This window comes from Budorcas taxicolor, chromosome 12, assembly GCF_023091745.1.
Source record: "Budorcas taxicolor isolate Tak-1 chromosome 12, Takin1.1, whole genome shotgun sequence".
In the NCBI taxonomy this organism is placed as follows: domain Eukaryota; kingdom Metazoa; phylum Chordata; class Mammalia; order Artiodactyla; family Bovidae; genus Budorcas; species Budorcas taxicolor.
In genome coordinates this window covers 7,173,106-7,193,332 of record NC_068921.1, presented here as the reverse complement: position 1 = coordinate 7,193,332, position 20,227 = coordinate 7,173,106, and positions in this window count along the sequence as shown.

Below are 20,227 nucleotides of genomic sequence, written 5' to 3'. Positions count from 1 at the left end.
AGGCAATGGTGTTACTTTCCAGAATGGCAATGGTGTTCCTTTCCAGAAAGGCAATGGGGTTCTCATTGGGCTCCTCAGTTATTGCTGAGATGGGGCACAGTCCCACAAGTAATAGGCTTCCTTCTAGTTCCATGGGTGGACTTCCTTAGGGGTGAGTCTTTCTGAAGCTTATCCTACTCAGTGCTGTTGCAACCAGAGAGCCAGGCATCCACGGGTCAGGGTGCAGATCACCAGGCAGGCTGAGGCATGACAGCCCCTTGGAGATTGAATCCCAAGGCAGGTCGAGGCATGTCGGCCTCCCAAGAATTGGGTCCCTGGGCAGGCCAAGGCATATCGACCTCCTGGGACCCCAGGACTGGTGGATCCCTGAGAAGGTTGAAGTGTGACAACCTCCCGGGGACCAGATCCCTAGGCAGGTCAAATTCCCGGGATCCTGGGCTGATGGAAGCCTGAGCAGACTGAGCCATGACCACCTCCTGGGGACCAGATCCCTAGGCAGGTGGAGGCATGTCGACCTCCTAGGACTCCTGGTCTGGAGTTAGGCATTCCCAAGATATCCAGCGCAATCAGTGTTGGGTAGGATTAAGGGGTTTTAATTTTAACATATTGCAAGTTTGTTCACTGCAGGTGGGAATAGATATCATGATGTAAAGCAATCAAAGGCTATACCCTGAGACTGGGAACCTGGTAAACAGCAATAATCCTTATCCTCTTACTGCTCTAAGGGAATGTATGTCACTGGAGCTAAAAGCCTCTTGATGAAAGTAAAAGGGGAGAGTGAAAAAGTTGGCTTAAAGTTCAACATTCAGAAAATGAAGATCATGGCATCTGGTCCCATCCCTTCATGGGAAATAGATGGGGAAACAGTGGAAACAGTGTCAGACTTTATTTTTTGGGGCTCCCAAATCACTGCAGATGGTGACTGCAGCCATGAAATTAAAAGACGCTTACTCCTTGGAAGAAAAGTTATGACCAACCTAGATAGCATATTCAAAAGCAGAGACATTACTTTGCCGACTAAGGTCCGTCTAGTCAAGGCTATGGTTTTTCCTGTGGTCATGTATGGATGTGAGAGTTGGACTGTGAAGAAGGCTGCATGCCGAAGAATTGATGCTTTTGAACTGTGGTGTTGGAGAAGACTCTTGAAAGTCCCTTGAACTGCAAGGAGATCCAACCAGTACATTCTGAAGGAGATCAACCCTGGGGTTTCTTTGGAAGGAATGATGCTAAAGCTGAATCTCCAGTACTTTGGCCACCTCATGCGAAGAGTTGACTCATTGGAAAAGACTGTGATTCTGGGAGGGATTGGGGGCAGGAGGAGAAGGGGACAACAGAGAATGAGATGACTGGATGGCATCAAAGACTCGATGGACGTGAGTCTGAGTGAACTCCGGGAGATGGTGATGGATGGGGAGGCCTGGCATGCTGCAATTCATGGGGTCGCAAAGAGTCGGACACTACTGAGCGACTGAACTGAACTGATTTCCTCTCCTAGTCCTCCATAAGGGCATTTAGGGTGTTTCCAATGGTAAACATTTCATTGTCAGAGACCCACTTTAGGCAATAACAGAAGTAATGACAAAAGAGTGGGTTATCTTGTTCTGTTGGGGCTTTGAAGTATTTTAATAATAGGCTGGGTGGAGCAGTGTTGCCTATAAGGTGTAGGGTCCTGGTTGTAGGATTTAGTAAGTGGTTTAAGAACAAATTAATAAAAGGCAACAGACCAGATATTCTATAAAAATGGAATGGAGATTTGATTTAGGGGTATGTCTGTAACTTTAGGAGAAAGGTGATAAGGGTTTGGGCCTGAATGGCCTGGAGGGCTAACTCCCAAAGTGGCAAATATTGTCCCTGTCAAAGCCTAATTGCCTTTGAAGGGATGCCAACAGATGGTCTTCTAGCAGGCACTGTGTGCCTGTCACTTGCCCGAGTGGGTCCACTGAGAGATGCTGATGTCCACATGTTGTAGGAAACATGGAAGATGAAGGCCTGATTATCTAGAGGGAGTGGATATTATACATCATTTCCCTCCCAAGGGCCAACGGCCAACTACTTTCTGGTTGCCCCTCCAGAAGATTGTAGAAGCAACATTGTGGGTCCGGATGGGGCTCAGGAAAAGAGCATGAAACAGGAGGGAAGGGGGCAGGGCACAGCTTTTGAAAGATGACATAGCACAAGGGCATAATATAAATCAATTAAAATCAAATGGATCCAAGATGACAAGTTAAATTCAACTAAACCTTGATCCACAAATTGTAAGCTAAATGACACATCCAGGTGGTAGGAGAGCTCCAAGGCACTGTCGAAGTGGTTCCCCAATGGTTGGGATGATCCTCCCACTCATTAGCATATGAATTCACTCATTAACATATGAATTAGCTCTCAAAACCTAGCCACACCACATGCCAAGGCTGAAGCACTTGTGTGCACTCTGTGGTGGCCCACACCCTGTGGAGTGTGTTTCCCTCTGAATCCGAACAAATCCACATCTGACCTATCAATGTGTCTCTAACTGAATTTTTGCAATTAGACATCAGAGCATGAGCTTCATTAGCTCCTGAAGCCAGTCACCATGGGCTTTTGCCGGGCTCAAGACCTGGGAGAGAGGAGCTGAAGTACAGGAGGAAAAAGCAATGGGGAAAACGTGCCAAGGAATCCCCTTCATAACCTGCGGGAAAATCTGCTAAATACCTGACATGTGCTCACAGTTTTCATTGACCTGATCCTTGGCACAAAGAAGATTAAGAACAGATGAACCTCCACTGGCTTGGGTAACAGCTACTGGGGCCTAGCAGATAGTGGAGCCTTTGGGATACACTGAGTAGTAGCTCCTGCCAGAGTCCCTCAATTGTACCTATGGCTGTTTTCCTTTTTGTGGGGGGTTCAAGGAAATAAGAAATGAGAGATTGTAAAGGAATTAAGATTTTGTTAGGCATGTGTCCTTCCAGCCATAGGAGCGAGGACCTCCTATCTTAACCGGAAGTCTTCTAGAATCTGAGACTGAGCCACGTGTGCTTTCTGCTGAGTTTGTTTTCTGCTGTCCCAGTTTCCAGCACACTGGGCTTCTTGTCACTTCCACTGCGCTGGGTTTTGTTCGCATTCAGCTTCCACCATGGGAGCATTCACTGAGTTTTTCTCCTGATGTGCTTGGCCTCCTGTTTGTAGGGGCCTGCACTGAGGGTGTTTCAGCCAAGTTAAATCCGAGTCATGGAACATAGATGTTGGGGAGTTTGTAATTTCCTCAGTTTTCTCTCATTGCAACAAATATTGAAGCAATGGACAAACCAGCGTTATAGCCCTTGGACAGACCAGTGTTACAGCTCTTGGATGGGCCAGTGTTACAGCTCCATGTTACAGCTCAGTTTTATTTATAAACTAAAGGAAAATATATCCTTGAGGCGTGAGGGAATGCTAACCCAAAACACACGAAGAGAAGAGCGGCCCTGACCCAATTTTTTGTTTGTTTTTGTTTTTACTTCTCCCCTGGGCCTGCCTTATGTAAACTAGGCCAGCCAGGAGTGCTGTTTGTTCTACCTGAGGTCCTCACTCTGGTCCTCGGACCTTCCTTTGTTCTATTTTCATGGGCTTTTCCCTTCTTTGTCTTTTAACCACCACCATTTTGGACTCCTATCTCCTATTCTAACTACCAAGCACATGTAATTTTCAAGGCAAAAATGCCAGAGTAGGTTGCCATTTCCTACTCCAGGGGTAGTTTGACCCAGGATCAAAGCTGCATCTCTTGTGCCTTCAGCGTTGGCAGGTGGATTCCTTACCGCTGTGCCATGTGGGACTTTATAAATTAATAGAAATATCCAAGCTGTTGGAAATGTAGAAAACCAGGTGCAGACATCCATGCCAAAGTTTGAGAGAAAGGGCTTGCAGCAGCCTAATAAAACCTCTAAGGTTTTTATGAAAGTTAAGCAGCATGAACTGCAATTGACAGGCATTATTGAAAGATCTGCAAAATATTGACATAAATTAAGAGTTTTATGGATATCTATTCTCTTATTTTGGAGAAGGTGATGGCATCCCATTCCAGTATTCTTGCCTGGAAAATCCCATGGACAGAGGAGCCTGGAAGGCTGCAGTCCATAGGGTCGCTAGGAGTCGGACACGACTGAGGTACTTCACTTTCAGTTTTCACTTTCATACATTGGAGAAGGAAATGGCAACCCACTCCAGTGTTCTTGCCTGGAGAATCCCAGGGATAGGGGACCCTGGTGGGCTGTTGTCTGTGGGGTGGCACAGAGTTGGACACAACTGAAGTGACTTAGCAGCAGCAGCAGCAGCATTCTTTTGTTTGCTTTGGTGGCAACAGTCTCCCAGAAAGTCAGATGAGAAACCTCAGTTATTTTTTTACTCCTATTTATCCTCTTCTCCCTTTCTACATCATATTCAATAAATTGCTTCAGTCATTTGTGTCTTTATGTAAAACATCCTGTAAGCATCCTCTTCTGTATTCCTATTCAGAACACCACTATTTTAATACATACTTTTAGCATTTAACCCTTGGACAATTTTATTCTCTCCACAGTTTGTCTTGTTTTCAAATCCTTGTCCTCAAATCTATTCTTTATCCTTGTAAAATAGTTAATCTTTGAGAATAAAAAGTTATCATGTCCCTTCCTAGTTGCAAAAAAGTTTATCTCCCTTTAGTCATTACAAAATAAAATACAATGTTCTTAGCATAATCTGAAACATTAATTGATGTGATCAAAGGCCAGTTCTTGACCAGCCTCTCATTCCATCCAGTGCATGTGTACTAAGTTGCTTCAGTTGTGTCTGATTCTTGCAAGCCTTTGGACTGTAGCCTCCCAGGTTCCTCTGTCCATGGGATTCTCCAGGCAAGAATACTGGAGTGGATTGCTGTGGCCTCCTCCAGGGGATCTTCCCGACCCCAGGATGGAACCCAGATCTCTTATGTCTCTTGCACTGGCAGGTGGGTTCTCCATACTAGCATCACCTGGGAAGCCCCTTAAGTTCCATCTCATGGGTAACTTAAATTTTGGTTACAATTGTCCTGTTCTCTTAATATTCTTTCAGCTTGGAATATCTTGAATCCCAGGTTAGAACTGTTAAATCCTAGTGTATGGCACTCAGGTCAAATATCTCACATTTCTAATCTTCAGAGTAGCAGTCCACTTTTCCTTTTGTCTAATAAATTGATTCTATTTTTATTTTCTTATAAGATATATAGATATTTGGCTATTTAAAAACTGTGATGACCAAACTGGTTTGCCTAGTCTGTCCATCCATCCTTCCTAAGTTGCTTCAGTCATGTCTAACTCTTTGCAACCCTATGGACTGTAGACCACCAGTACTTCCATATAATAGCAATAAGTTTAAATTTTGTTAGATAGCTATTGAATAATAAGCATTATTATTATTCTAAAATGATAAGCAAATAACTTTATTAATAATAACTGATTTGTATAATATTTCATACTGTACAAATATTTTGAGCATTATATATATATTCAGTCATTGTAACAACACTAGGGTAATAATATTATGGGAAACTGGAAACAAAGTTTACATGCTTTTCTGAAGTCTCAGATTAAGTGCTAGAGGGGTACTTGAACCTTGACATTTACACTCTAGAAGCCATAGTCTCAATTACTATGGTTACTGCCAGATAGGTAGTTTTTAAAATTTCTTATTTTGCAAGCAATATAGATCAGTTTGCTTTTCATAATTGAGTACTAACACTTTATTTTATTGCTTTCATTTTTTGAGATGAAGTACCAACGTTTTTATTTTAAATTGTCTAGAATTATTGAAGAACATTTTCTGTTATCATAGATTCTCCTTAGAACAAATTCTTGGCTTTTCTATAATTGAAAATTGTTTTACAATGCTACATTAAATTCTCTATTTTTGAGTCCTGGTGCTCAAATATTTTTAATCTACTCTAGTCAGTTAAGATCTAAAGAAGTGAACACTGACATTTGCTTTGGAATAGATCTTGTAGCATTCAAACACTGATGGGTTTCAGAAGAACAACACTGCCAACATTTAAATAAAGAGAATCACTCATTACCCATATGCTAGGAGCTCAGCTGAACTGGGAGAGGGAGCTAAACTGCCAGGCTTCAGAACAGCCAATTAAAGCAACAAGCCAAAAACAAAAGCGATAAGGCTTTAATCACTCACTGCTGTAGCCTAAGCAAGTCTAAAACCTGAAAAGTGCAGACTCCCCCAGGTTCCATTTTCCTGCATAGAATGGTGGAGGGTCAGGTGAATCGTCACAGATGTGGGAGTCATACTGCAGTTAAGGAAGACTTAAACAACAAAATGATCAGAATACGGACTTTGGAGTAAAAGCCAGGGGGTGTGAGGAGTGGGGAGCTAGGAGTGGAAAAGTACTAGTGCTGAGTAGGAGTATGAAAAGTGTGCCCATGGTTTGCCCTTTCTTTCCTACAATAATGAAGATTTGGGCAGAGATGCTTAAAAAAGACCTCTGAGCAGAAAAGAAGCGAGAGGAAAGGAAAATAAAAGAAGAAGAAGGGGGAAAAAGAAAAAAAGAAAAAAACAACCCAAAAACCTTTGCACAAAGCCTCAAATAGACAGAGGCTTGAAGGCACCAGGTTAGGAATTTGGGAAGCATGACCACACTGCAGGCCCTGATTCCTTGACTACAGAGTAGGGACAGTGTACCAAGCGTCATGTGGGAAAGGCTGTTTTCCCCTTGTAGCCTGGCAGGCAAAGTCTTTCTAATTGCATATTTTAATAGACGTGAAAAATTCCATGTAGGGTTAACCAGAAGCTGGATTCCTTATGGTAGTCATGACAGTAATAATAGCATAAACTCATCACTGCTAATTATATTCCAGGTATTGCCTTAAGCATGCAATTATGCTAACTCCTTTAGTCCTTTTTACAATTTAACAAATGTGTTATTATTATTAATTCACTATTACTAATGAGGAAATTGAAAACCTGTGAAGAAATGTAACTTGCTCAAGTCACACACCTAGCAAATAGAGGCATGTAGGGGTCAGAGTTGAAACTTATACGTAAAGTTTACTCCAACTGTGACCACTCGACAGAGTTTTTTGAACTAAGAGTAATCTGAATGATGAAAGAAATTAAAAACAAATAAATCAGCGGGTCTTCAAGGCATTGTGTGAATGCAGGCTCAGTTGCTTCCGTCATGTCTGACTCTTTGTGATCCCATGGACCATAGCCCACCAGGCTCCTCTGTCCACGAGATTTTCCCATCAACAGTATTGGAGTGAGTTGCTATGGCCTCCTCCAGGAGATCTTTCCAAGCCAAAGATCAAACCAGCGTCTCCTGCATAGCAAGTGGATTCTTTACCACTGAGCCACCGGAGAAGCCCTTTCAAAAGCATCATATTTCTTTTAATCTAAACAAATTTTACATTCACAGAAACATGAAAAAGACACATATAGAAAACCGTATATGGTAAATTTGGAAAAGATGAATGAGCAACTTTTTATATTTATGATTCTTCTGTGTGCATATTAGTGGCTCAGTCGTGACTGACCGTGACCCTGTGGGCTGTAGCCCATCAGTCTCCTCTATCCATGAGACTCCCCAGGCAAGAATACAAGAGTAGGTAGCCATTTCCTTCTTCAAGGGATTTTCCTGACCCAGGGGTTGGACCTAGGCCTCTTGCACTGCAGGCAGATTCTTTACCATCTGAGCCACAAGCGAAGCCCAGTTAAGTGATATAGAGGTAGTAGATGTTGGCCAGAATTTATGACATAATAATTTTAGATCAGTGGCCATAGCATGACAAGCATTTTGAAGTATGGTGTGCTAAGAAAGAGATTAATATTCAGAATATTTTTCAGATGTAATTTCTGATAAAATTTTCTAAATAATAGTCAAGTATTTTCCCTGGTGAAATGTATCTCCAATCATATATTTGTCATATTGAGTTACTAGATTTTTTAAACTCATCAGGACTCACTGAAAATGGCAGAATTGGCATACTCTCCTAACCAAAAATCCAAGTAAGCTGAATGGCAGATATCAAAGGCAAAGACAGATTATATTTCACTCAGAATAGCAAAAATTATGAGAAAATGGCACATGTCATATACCAGTTGTTATGCTTAACAAAGTATAGACCAAAGGATAATATAAAAAGTAAATACTATTTTTTCATCTGGAGGACAGGAGAGAATTCAGGTGAAAAGCATAGAAAAAAAAAAAAAAACTACGAAGATCTGGATCTTGAAGTGTGTAAGTGAAGCAGATCAGTTTCAGAGGCACAGCTTCCAACCAGCAGGTTTGGTGTGAGGAGATGGCCGGGAAGAACGGCCTTGATAGTCTATCAAGTTCTTCAAAGATAAGAAAGAGCTTCTTATACATTCCTTATGCAAGAACAAAACTATTGGAAGACTGAGATAATTTTCTCATAATAAAGTGAAATTATATGTAGCATTATATAAGGTGACTTTCTCTTTCTCACAAATATTGTATTTGGTGGTTCTTTATCAATGTAAAAATGTATTTATGTGTTAACTAGATTTTATTGCTTTAAGATACTTAGAGAATTATAATATGCATTTCCTAGGTAAGGAAATCAAATCAGACAAAAAATGTAGGTGTATATATTCACACACACACATAGAAGCATAAATGCATTTTTCTTATTTTACCATGATCATTGATAGTATTGTGTGTGTGTTAGTCACACAGTCCTGTCTGACTCTTTGCGACCTCATGGACTGTAGCCCGCCAAGATCTTCTGTTCATGGAGTTTTCCAGGTAAGAACACTAGAGTGGGTTGCCATTCCCTTCTCCAGGGGATCTTCCTGACCCAGCAAATGAATGTGGGTCTCCCACATTACAGGCAGACTCTTTGCCATCTAAGCCAAGGGGAAAACCCTGTTGATAGTAATATCACACTTTAAATCCAAGATTCTAAATGTTTAGTTCCATATTTTAATAAGGATAGTAATATTTAGTAAACATCTGTTATGAACTAGACATTATGTAAGTTGTTTAGTGTATGTGTCCTTGTTTAATTCTGCTCCCGCCACCAAAAAAAAAAAAAAAAAAGCAGTAAGATCTGAAACCAATATTACTCCCTAAAATTGTTACTTCCTAAATTTAAGACCAGGTATTCTCTCTGTCCATGTGTTACAAAATACTGAGACCAAGAAAAATTTGCTTAGCTACTTGCTTCAGAAAATACTTGTGGCAAATGAAACAGCAAACCAATATAAAAAAATACTGAATATTAATCTCTTTCTCATCACAACATACTTCAAAATGCTTGTCATACTATGGCCACTGATCTAAAATTATTATGTCATGAATTCTGGCCAACATCTACTACCTCCTCTCATTAAGTCCTTCTTAAAAGTAGCAAGCCCAGGGCCCCAAACTCTGAAATGATTATCATCTAATTTCCCAAATTGAGGCCCTACTAAATTTCAGTCAAAATGATGCTCATAAAAATTTAGTTTTGCCTGACCAGTGTATTTTAATGATGGTATTTGGGGAGTCAAGTATTACAATTATGATATGGTTAACTTTTAATGTACTTGCTCAGGGTCAAGTCTATAGTGAGTTGAAAAGCCTGCATTTAAACTGTGGTATTTCATTTTCCAATGGCCATTGCTTTTGCCTAACTTGTAATTGGCTTTGTACAGAAACACTTCAGCATTTTTTTTTTTTTTCCTGATACAAGTTCCATCATTTTTCTAAGGTAGAATTTTTTTACATTTCTGAGAGTTAACACATTTTAGCTTCATGATATAGATTTTTTAATGACCTTTGGATAGGTAGAACTGTTAAGCTATGTATTCAGATGTAATATTTGAATGGAAGTTATCTGAACCAAAACAAAATTAAAAATAAAGATATATGTATTAAGAAGAATAATTTCAGTGGTTGATATCTATGGAAGATAACTTTGACTGTACTGTGTGTTCTGGGCAACACTTTCTTTTAAAAACTTATTATGAAAATTAATATCATATTTGGAGATCTGAAGACATTAGTTGACCTCAGTTTTAAGTTAAGAACTAGAATAACCCCTTTATTATATATTTATTTATTCTACTGGGCTGGTTCTTGGTTGCCGCATGAAGATTCTTTGTTTTTAGTTGTGGCATGTGAGATTTAATTCCCCAATCAGGGATTAAACCCACTGGACAATCAGGGAAGTCCCTAGAATAACCTTTTAACTGAAGCTTGAAGCATTCATATAAAGATTGAATAATTTTAACTTGTCTTTGACCACAACTTTGCAAAATGAATACAAAACTGCTCCCATGCTCCCTTTCTTTGTCACAAAATGAATGACTTAAAGATCATATCATCACAAGTCTCAGAAGCAGCCTTTAACTGAGTGGTGGATAAAATGACTAGAAAATTTCTGCTCAATTTTTATATTAAGCATGCAGAACTTCCATTGGTTTCAGGGAATAAATGCATTATTAAAACTTTTATTTTACCAAAAAGGTGACTAAGAGATGGAACAGATTCCATAAATGAGTACATAGAATTCTCCTCCTTTTATCTATGAAAATGTAATCTCTTTTCCTTGATTTTCAAATGCTAGTCAACTCTGATGACTATTTGATATAATAGAAATGCCATTATTGAACTGCATTATTATTTAAATTATACAAAATTAAACAATAACATATTGAGAATTGTGTATCTACAAATTTAAGATGTTTTCTACAATAAATACTTTAGTATATCCATCACTTCATGGCAACAGATGTGAAAACAATGAAAACAGTGACATACTTTATTTTCTCGGGCTTCAAAATCACTGTGGATAGTGACTGCAACCATGAAATTAAAAGATGCTTGCTTCTTGGAAGAAAAGGTATGGCAAACCCATACTGCATATTAAAAAGCAGAGACATCACTTTCCTGACAAAAGTCTATCTAGACTGCTGGTTTTTCCAATAGTCAAGTATTGATATGAGAATTAGATCATACAGTAGTCTGAGTGCCAAATAATTGATGCTTTCAAACTATGGTGCTTGAGAAGAGTCTTGAAAGTCTTTTGGGCAGGAAGGAGATCAAACCAATCAATCCAGAGGAAATGAACCCTGAATATTCATTAGAAGGACTGATGCTGAGGATGAAGCTCCAATACTTTGGCCATCTGGTGTGAAAAGCCAACTTACTGGAAAAGACCCTGATGCTGGCAAAGATTGAAGGCAGGAGGAAAGGGGATGACAGAGGATGAGATGGTTGGATGGCATCACCAACTCAATGGACATGAGTTTGAGCAAACTCCAGGAGATGGTGAAGGACAGGGAAGCCTGGTGTGTGTCAATCCACAGGGATGCAAAGAGTCGGACATGACTGAGTAACTGAGCAGCAGCAACAATCATAATCTTCATAAAGACAGTGATTCTGGTTTTTATTTGTGAGTTTATTTTTGTTGTTGTTTGTTCACACTTGTTATGCCTGGTACTTAAACTATGCCTAGGAAAGCATAGTTTTTTTAGAAAAATAAACTCTAAATTGGATTAATTAATTAGAAAATGCCCAACTGAGCAACTGAACAACAAAAACAAATGTAAAATTAATTTGTATCAGCTGAATAAAATGTTCAACATTGATTGAAGAAGACTTTTTTATTTTCCTTTTAGGCATCAAGAAAATTTGTCATTTTACTAGCTTTTTATGAGACTCAACCTCAGTATAGAACTTCCAATTGAATATTAGAATCTGAATATGTGTTTTATTTCCCTAGTGTTATTAATATTTAATGTATTTTCTATCAGAGAAGATCAAGTAAAATTAAAAAAAAATGCTCAACTTAAATGTTGTGCAAGAAAATAAATGTGAAGAAGGAAAAATAAAAGAGATGGAAATGTGTAAGGGATGTTATCATTGTTGAATTATAGGAGACTATGAAATTTTAGAGAACAAAGCTTAACTGATATGTTGAATCTTGTCTATGTGCATGCTTAGTCACTCAGTCATGTCTGACTCTTGCAACCCAAAGACCTTACCCTGGGTTCCTCTGTCCATGGGATTCTCCTAGCAAGAATACTGGAGTGGGTTGCCATTTCCTTCTCCAGGGTATCTTCTCCATTCAGGAATCGAACCCAGATCTCTTGCATTGTAGGCAAACTCTTTACCTACTGAGCTATGAGGGAAGCCTGTAAGTTTCTTTCTTCTGAATGTAATTTGCTGAAAAGGATAAAACATTTTAATGTATCTAGTTCAGCACTGTGTTCATATCAGTTGTAATATATTTTTATATGAAACTGTTATTTAGATACACAGAATTTTTCATTGTGATAATGTAACTGATTATACTGGAAGTAATGATTTCACAGTATCATGTAGTAGCTCAAAATTTAGGAATTAAAACATTTAAAATCATCTTGGGTTATATTATGAAGTACATAAAATCAGTTCTGAGAAATCTAAACATGTACCTCCAAGAAAAATGATCAGAAAAATTACTTACTTTCCATGGAATGATTTAGAGCATTAAGAAACATTTGCATAATTATCTCTGAATAAAACTAAGTATAAAAAATTAGTTATATCAAGTGCAAACATATTAAAGTACATATATATATATATTTGACTTTTCTAATAATTTATGTATTCTTTATTAAGCTAACTTTTATTTATATTGCCATTAGCCCTTGTTTGAAAAAGTTTAAACTTTCAAATAAATTTCCATTGGGAAATGTAACTTCAATGCTTTACTGCTCTATTGAAACATATAAAGGGAAAAGTTGCTTTTTAAATTTTTTCTTAAATTTTACAGATGTCTTTACTGGAGAAAGAACAAGTGTTTGTTTACATCTTGACACTTTTTGTTTCCAAAGGTGTTGTGTGGACTCTTGATAGCCATACTTAATAAATGAAAATTTATTTTCTATTGCCTCTATTAGTATAATGTTAAGTCACATAAAAAATGCAAGCAAACATAAATTATTTTATTTTTACTATTAAGGTACTAACTTTGGAAGAAAAATGAGTAATTTGTGTATGCTGTGTGAGTGTATATAATAAAACCTATAAGTACCTACTTGATACATGCAAATGAAAAGTTGTGTGAATATATTACATATTACATATATGTCATACATGTATGTACTATCTAACTATACACTAAAGAAGAAAATATCTTCTTTTAAGTATACACAATGTATTTTAAATAACCATATCATAATTTTAAAAATAAAGCTTTTCTTAGGGCAGAAACTGTTTCTGGATCCTTTCATCAATGAATATATGAAAAACCACTTAAGAAAAAAAAATCTTTGTAGCCTTCAGTTAATAACTTTGGGTTAAAATTATAACAAATGCTTATGGTATAAAAGTGATAATAATGTAAAGTATTAAACACTATTGGATGCAGACAAACTTGTCCTCTGAGGTAAAGTCACTCTTTCTCTGTCTCAATGAAACAGTATTTTCATTTCTTTATTTTCTTGTAGCCCTCATCATATTTACATAATAGAAATGTTATACTTCTACTATTGTTTTAATTGTTTATTTCTTATCTTTTATGCTCCTCTATTTAGATTTTCAAAGTCTGTAAATATAAGATATAGTACATAATTCATTCAGTTATTTTCAGGACAAAATTATGAAAGAAAATCCACACGATGGGGATAAGAATGCCTGGGATATTTTAAAATTTCAATACATATTTGCTATTATAATTTTAATTAAAATAGCATTTATGTACACATGATATATTTAGCCTCTTGCAATGCTTAGTAAGGGGTTTCCCTGGTGGCTCATTGGTAAAGAATCTTCTGGCTGCTGCTGCTGCTGCTAAGTTGCTTCAGTTGTGTCTGACTCTGTGAGATCCCATAGAGGGCAGCCCACCAGGCTCCACCTTCCCTGGGATTCTCCAGGCAAGAACACTGAAGTGGGTTGCCATTTCCTCCTCCAATGCATGAAAGTGAAAAGTTGAAGTGAAGTTGCTCAGTTGTATCCGACTCTTAGCGACCCCATGGACTGCAGCCCACCAGGCTCCACCATCCATGGGATTTTCCAGGCAAGAGTACTGGATTGGGGTGCCAATCTTCCTGCAATACAGGAAAACCTAGTTTGATTCCCGAGTCTGTTAGCTACTCTGGAGGAAGGAATGGCTACCCACACCAGACTCCAGTATTCTTGCCTGGAGAATCCCACGGACAAGAGCTAGTGAGTGGCAAGGCTGAGTCCACAGGGTCAGAGAGTTGTACACGACTGAGCTCCTGAACGACTAAGCACAGCACAGAAAGCTGATTAAATTATCTATATCATCTATAATGTATCCTAAATCCTCTTGTAGCCATGAAATTAAAAGACGCTTACTCCTTGGAAGAAACGTTATGACCAACCTAGATAGTATGTTCAAAAGCAGAGACATTACTTTGCCAACTAAGGTCCGTCTAGTCAAGGCTATGGTTTTTCCTGTGGTCCTGTATGGATGTGAGAGGTGGACTGTGAAGAAGGCTGAGTGCCAAAGAATTGATGCTTTCGAGCTGTGGTGTTGGAGAAGACTCTTGAGAGTCCCTTGGACTGCAAGGAGATCCAACCAGTCCATTCTAAAGGAGATCAACCCTGGGATTTCTTTGGAAGTACTGATGCCAAAGCCGAAGCTCCAGTACTTTGGCCACCTCATGCAAAGAGTTGACTCATTGGAAAAGACTCTGATGCTGGGAGGGATTGGGGTCAGGAGGAGAAGGGGACGACCGAGGATGAGATGGCTGGCTGGCATCACGGACTCGATGGACGTAAGTCTGAGTGAACTCCGGGAGATGATGATGAATAAGGAGGCCTGGCGTGCTGCGATCCATGGGGTCGCAATGAGTCGGACACGACTGAGCGAGTGAACTGAACTGAAATCCTCTTGTAACTGTGTTTTTCCTTCAATAATTAAATCAAAGTTTAATAAAATGGGAACTAATTTGTATCTTAAAAATTTACTATGGCCATTCTGTAGGTATTATAATTATATTAATCTGCATATATAGATCTATATATACAGACACAGACATACGTATGTATATAAATATACACATACAAACGTAATGTCACAATGTGAGTGAGCCATTCAGGCCTTGCTCTTTGTAAGTAATTAGGTTTTTATGTCTACATGTTTTTAATATTTTTAAATGCTTTTTTTTATTCAAAATAATTTAGGGTGTATTTCAACATTAACCTTATCTTAATAACTTTGCTTTTATATAGGCAATTTTCTGTTTCAGTTCATTTCAGTTCAGTCACTTAGTCATGTCTGACTCGTTGAGACCCCATGAATCGCAGCACGCCAGGCATCCCTGTCCATCACCAACTCCCAGAGTTCACTCAGACTCATGACCATCGAGTTGTTGATGCCATCCAGCCAACTCATCTTCTGTCGTCCCCTTCTCCTCCTGACCCCGATCCCTCCCAGCATCATAGTCTTTTCCAATGAGTCAACTCTTGGCATGAGGTGGCCAAAGTACTGGAGTTTCAGCTTTAGCATCAGTCCTTCCCATGAATACCCAGGATTGATCTCCTTTTAGAATGGACTGGTTGGATCTCCTTGCAGTCCAAGGGACTGTCAAGAGTCTTCTCCAACGTTACAGTTCAAAAGCATCAATTCTTCAGTGCTCAGCCTTCTTCACAGTCCAACTCTCACATCCATACATGACCACTTGAAAAACCATAGCCTTGACTAGATGGACCTTAGTTGGCAAAGTAATGTCTCTGCTTTTGAATATGCTATCTAGGTTGGTCATAACTTTCCTTCCAAGGAGTAAGTGTCTTTTAATTTCATGGCTGCAGTCACCATCTGCAGTGATTTGGGAGCCCCGCCCCCCAAAAAAGTCTGACACTGTTTCCACTGTTTCCCCATCTATTTCCCATAAAGTGATGGGACCAGATGCCATGTTCTTCGTTTTCTGAATGTTGAGTTTTAAGCCATCTTTTTCACTCTCCTCTTTCACTTTCATCATGGACCCCATGCCTGAGGTGTGGCAGCCAAGAGGAGCTAGTGCACGTCCAAGATCAGGGGCTGCAGCTGGGAGGAGCTACCCCATGTCCGAGGTCAGGGGCGGTGGCCGAGAGAATTTTGTGTTTTGATTATACCTTTTTGTATATTAAGGTACAGGATGGTGATATAATGAAGATAATGATTATAGTAACTACCTTATATACATCTTTTTGTTTCAGTTGTTTCATTTTACCAAAAATGATGATTATCTATAATTTGGATTGTGCTCTCTGAAATTGATATCTATTATTTTATTCATCATTAGCTTTGTTTCTACTGTTCCCAAGATACCAGGAGAACTTTTGTTTTTCTATATATTGTTCTTTATTTTTCTTGTGTACTTTTAAATATTTTTTTTTAATTTTAATTGGAGGCTAATGACTTTACAGTATTGCCGTGGTTTTTGCCATACATCCACATGAATCAGCCATAGGTGTACCCCCCATCCTGAATATCCCCCCCCCAACTTTCCTCCCCATCCCACCCCTCTGGGCTGTCTCAGGGTACTGGCTTTGAGTGCCCTGCTCCATGCATCAATCTTGCAATGCTCATCTATTTTACAGAGGGTAATATACATATTTCAGTGCTATTCTCTGAAATCACTCCACCCTTGCCTTCTCCCACAGAGTCCAAAAGTCTGTTCTTTACATCTGTGTCTCTTTTGCTGTCTGGCATATATGGTTGTCATTACCATCTTCTTAAATTCCATATATATATATATATATATATATATATGTTAATATTGGTGTTTCACTTTCTGGTTTACTTCACTCCATATAATACGCTCCAGTTTCATCCACCTCACTAGAGCTGACTCAAATGCATTTTTTTTGTAGCTGAGTAATATTCCATTGTATATGGGCCACAATTTTCTTATTTATTTGTCTGGCTGCTTCCATGTCCTAGTTATTATATATTGTTGATCTGAACTTACACTGAAACAAATTTGTTCTTCAATGGAGATTTAAAATACTAATATTGATAATGTTACTATTATAAAGATGTATAATTCTTTTTATTATGAAATTTGCCTTAATTAGGTTTTTTATTTTCTTCTACCTTTTTAAGTTTTAAATATCTTTTGCTATAGGAAGCACAGAGATATTTTTCCAAATATATATCTCACTGATTATTAAAAAATAGCTTTTATATGAACTTATTCTACTTGGTAAGCCAAGGAATAATCTAATATTTACATTTAATGAAATAATTGGAAACATATTTTCATCATAAAATTTAATGCAGTAGCTTCTCACTAGTTTAGACAAACTAAAGAGAGCTATGTCTCATCTTTTGCTTGTTGTTCTTGTTCAGTCACTCATTTGTGTCTGACTCTTGGCAACCTATGGACTGCAGCATGCCAGTCTTTCCGGTCTTTCACCATCTCCTGGAGCATGCTCAAACTCATGTCCGTTGAGTAGGTGATGCCATCCACCCATTTCATCCTCTGTCGTCCCTTTCTCCTGCCTTCAATCTTTTCCAGCATCAGGGTCCTTTCCAATGAGTCAGGTCTTCACATCAGGTGGTCAAAGTGTTGGAGGTTCAGTTTCAGCATCAGTCCTTCCAATGAATATCCAGGATTGATTTCCTTTAGGACTGATTGGTTTGATCTCCTTGAAGTCCAAGGGACTCTCAAGAGTCTTCTCCAACACAGTTCAAAAGCATCAATTCTTTGTCTTATTGATAATAAATAAAATATTAATTCCCAGTCACATCCATCTTCTCTTATGAAGCAATCCAGATTTCACAACCAGTACTAGACACGTTTCTTGCAGGTATCTTTGTCTCAGTGAATCATCATTTTATCATCTATTCTAAATGATAACTAATTATTGTTGAATAAAAGTGAGTGACAGCTTTATATTTCTGTGAACATTTTAAAATGGGAGAAATCCATTGCAAGAGCATAAAAACTATATGACAGTTATCCCCATTTCATGATAACTCTATTTTTTTCCCCATAATGTGAAAGATGGTTGCCTGACATATGAGAATAGGTGATCCATTAGCTTCTCCCTGAACTATATGATTTGCTTACTGATATTGAATTCTTACTATAGCTTCCTACCCTTTGTATTAAGTGAAATAAATCTCAACTTTTAAAAATGACAGGTGGCTGGCAGTTTTACTTTTTTAGTTTTGGAAAATCTATAAAGAGAAAAAAAGTAAATCATGTGTTAAGAAAAGAGAAAATAGGTGAAACATTTAGATTAGGGCCATTAGCAAATAGTAATGATTTAGTGGAAGCAATGTTTTTGAAATATGACACTTCTGAGGTGCCAGAGTGATCAGTTACATCCTTATAAAATGAGAAATGTTAAAAATAATTTTCTCCATTATATGCTTTCTGACTTGTTATTGTTTAATATTATATTCCATTTCTTTTTTTTTTTTAATCTACCCCTCCAGGCTTACTTTTTCATAAGCCTAGTAATGTGCTTACAGGGGTTTCCTGGGTAGCTAAGTCGGTAAAAAATCCACTTGTAATGCAAGAGAACTTGGTTTGATTTCTGGCTTAGGAAGTTCCCCAGGAGAAGGGATAAGCTACTCATCCTAGGATTCTTGGGCTTCCCTCGTGGCATAGATGGTAAAGAATCTGCCTGCAATGCAGGAGACCTGGGTTTGATCCCTGGGTTGAAAAGATTCCCTGGAGGAGGGCCTGGCAACCCTCTTTTGTATTCTTACCTTGAGAATCCCCATGGACCAAGGAGCCTGGTGGGCCACATTCCACGAGGTCGCAGAGAGTCGGACATGACTGAGTCACTAAACACAGCATAGCACATTATGCTTATTGAAGTTTTATTCTTTTATACTTTATTAATATTATTATTTTTTTTAATTTCAAAGAAGAGGGGATCTCCTGTCAAGGGTTCTTAACAGAGAAAATGTCCAACTATCCTTTATTGTGCTAACTCTATAGAATTTCATTTTCTGATATACTTCTCAAAGTCAGATTCAAATAGCTAGCTCAGGGTTTCCCTTTCAGTGTTTAGTAACATATATCTGATACTGGTGTAATGAACTGTAGACCTGTTTTCTACCCTGAACTATGTGTCTGCCATAGTGAACAGTGGGCTATTGATAAAACTTTAACCCCAAGAATGTATTCCTTCCAGAATATCCATTTTTTGTTTTCTTCTCAGAATATTGTTTGGAGCCACAATTTCTAGGTTAAAGAAAGTGTATTCCAGTTCCTTATCACATATATATATATAATACAGACATGTGATTTTATGTTTTGCTAATTGCTTTGCAAGAAAGTAGAATGAGAGATGTGTGAGATTATGGAGATATGATTCTAAATAGATATCTAGGAGGATGGCTGAGAGAGAGTATAAGAGGAAATTTTCAAACACTAAAGTAGGTAATAACTAATCATGCTCTCCTTGTTAAACTGATGACCCTGTGTGTATAATGCATAAAACTTCAGAAATATTAATATTGTTGTTTTTCTTGGCTTGCTATGTAGGGTGCAACTCTGTGCATAAACTGCAGCAAGCCAGGATCCTCTGTCCTCCACTATCTCCCAGAGTTTGCTCAAATTCATGTACATTGAGTCAGTGATACTATGTAATAATATCATATTCTGTCATCTCCTTCCCTTTTTGCCTTCAATCTTTTCCAGAGTCAGTGTCTTTTCCAATGAGAGTGCCCTTCACATCAGGTGGCCAAAATATTGCAGCTTCAACATCAGTCCTTTCAATGAACAAAGGGATCATTTCCCTTAGGATTGACTGGTTTGAACTCCTCCTTACTTTCTAAGGGACTCTAAAGAATCTTCTCCAGAACCATAGCTTGAAAGCATCAATTCTTTGACGCTCAGCCTTCTTAGTGATCCAACTCTCACATTCATACATGACTACCGGAAAAAAATATATCTTTAATTAGATAGACCTTTGTTGGCAAAGTGATGTCTCTGCTTTTTAATATGCTGTTTAGGTTTGTCATATCTTTCCTTCCAAGGAATATGCTTTTTTTTTTTTTTTTTTTAATTTCACATCTGCATTCACGATCTGCAGTGATTTTGGAGCCCAAGTAAATAAAATCTATCACTGCTTCACCTTTTCCCTTCTATTTGTCATGAAGTAATAGGGTTAAATACCAAGATCTTTGTTTTGTAATGTTGAATTTCAAGCAGGCTTTTTCACTCACCTCTTTCATCCTCATCAAAAGGCTCTTTAGTTCCTCTTCACTTTCTGACATTAGTTGGTGTCATCTCTATACCTGAGATTGTTGATACTTCTCCCAGCAATCTTGATTCCAGTCTGTGATTCATC